Here is a 2,351-nt window from a genome sequence, read left to right on the forward strand (position 1 = left end):
GTGAGCTCCTCCTCCCTGCTCTCCGGTGAGCTCCTCCTCCCTCCTCTCCTCCCATCCCCTCATGGTTTCTCCTTCCTCCTCTCTATTGCTCCGGTGAACTCCTCTCCGGCGACGTCCTCCTCCTCTCCGGCGACGTAGGCGAGCGCCTCTGCGGTCACCTCCTCCTCCTCCTCTCCGGTGAACTCCTCTCCGGCAAAAGAACACGGCAAAAGAACGTACAAGATCCAGAAACGGGAACAAATTTTGAAATAATATTGTGCAAAAAACGAGCAAAAAAAACGAGCAAAAAATGGGCAAAAAAATCGCGATCCAGATCCAAATTCAAAATTCGAAAATAGCAATGGCGCATGGTGGGGGTTAGACGGTGCGCCACTACTATTTTCCCGCCTTCAAAATTCAAAAATACTAATGGCGCACCGTGGCCTATACTAATGGTGCACCAGTGTCCTATACTAATGGCGCACCGTGGCCTATACTAATGGCGCACCAGTGGTGCGCCATTAGTATACCAGATACTAATGGCGCACCACTGGTGCGCCATTAGTAAAAAATACTAGTGGCGCATCAGTAGTGCGCCATTAGTAGGCAAAACTGGTGCGCCATTAGTAGGCCTTTTCCTAGTAGTGGCAGCAAGAATAAAGGGGCAGTTGATCCTACTTAATTAAGTACTAAGATACCCTGGCCCATGCATTAGTAGCAAGTACCCCATATGTCCGATTTTTAGCAAAGTCATGCTAAAATTCACGAAAAATTTTAGCATGACCTTTGCTGAAAATAGGACATATGGAGTACCCGAATTTGTCGGAATGGAAGTTAATCGACATTCTAGCAAACTCAAGGGCCTCTCGGGATACCTGCAAAATCATCACGACACGAAGGGCCTCTCAAGGGCCTCAAGCAACAGCTGCGTCTCCCAGGACCCCATTTTTTTGCTAAATTTCTTTGAGCAACAATCAGAGCAGAAAATTCAGCATATTTCTATACAACAGCACTGTAAAGATGAAGAACAGTTCTACAACAGCCCATTTATATACAATAGCATCTTTGGTCATACCAATTTGTGAAACAATTCAAATCTGAATTGTATCTCTGGTCATACAAATTTCTGAAACAATTCAAATCTGAACTGTATCTTTGGTCATACAAATCTCTGAAACTATACAAATCTGAAATATATATTTGGTCATACAAATTTATGGAACTAATCAAATCTGAACTGTATCTTTGGTCATACAAATCTCTGAAACTATACAAATCTGTGGTCATACAAATTTACGAAACTAATCAAATCTGAACTTTATCTTGCGTAGGCACCACTGCTACAAGTGCCACACTACTGCAAGTGCTATACTACTGCAGGAAAGGAGGATCATCATACACATATATATGTATAGCAATTGACAGGAGCTTCATCATTTTTAGTAACAACAATACATATATAGCAATTGGAAGCAAACAGATGTACACATAAGATAAAAACGTAGTGCTAAAAGTTTAATGCTTACAAAAGACTTGCTGAAATAGTGAAAAATATGGAGTCACCAAGCTGGCTAAGAAACTCCCAAAGTCCACTAGCAAATCCAAGATCTAATCCTGTCATACACATCATAACAATTTAAGATAATTAGGATAAGGATAGTAGGAAATGAAAAAGAAAGAGCTCAAAAAACAATCACAACAGAAAAATAATAAAAACTTAGTCCTAGAAGAAAATAAATCCTAAAAGAAAAGAAATCCTAAAATCTGGAGCAAGTCCTAGCAGTAGTAGTCCAACTAGATGGCCACCACCACTACTCCTATCACTAGAGTAAACAACAGTTGTGTGTTCAACATCTTTACTAATAGTAAATTGGCAGTACTCCATTATCTACTCCTGCAACTTCAACTACAATAACATCCTACAACTACTAGAACAACATAAAACTACTATGCATCATCTTCCTACAACTACTCATCTTCAGCAGCAACAACATAAAATTCCTGTTTAGTTAAATTCATGTTAAACATCATTTGGACCAGAGCCCAATCCTTTCTTCTGCTTGTCAGTAGAACTATTGTTTCTTCAACTTATGCAAAAATTGAACATCATATGGAGCATTAATCACCAAGGGGAGCAGGGGAAACTGAAGAGCATCTCACAGCGGTCGCAGAGGAGTAGATGACGTGGTCGGGGACGGTTCAACGGAGACGAATTTGACGACTACTCGACGGTGAGGCCGCGGTGGCCGGAGGTGGAAGAAGGCGCAGACGCCGTAGACGGTGGAGGCGTCGGTGTCGTAGAGGCGCCGGAGACCTTGCCCTGCAAGACAGAGAAGGGGCCGTCAGCTGCGCAGGCGGGGGGAAAGGGGAGG

The sequence above is a fragment of the Triticum dicoccoides genome, chromosome 1B (assembly GCF_002162155.2).
Source record: "Triticum dicoccoides isolate Atlit2015 ecotype Zavitan chromosome 1B, WEW_v2.0, whole genome shotgun sequence".
Taxonomy (NCBI): Eukaryota; Viridiplantae; Streptophyta; class Magnoliopsida; order Poales; family Poaceae; genus Triticum; species Triticum dicoccoides.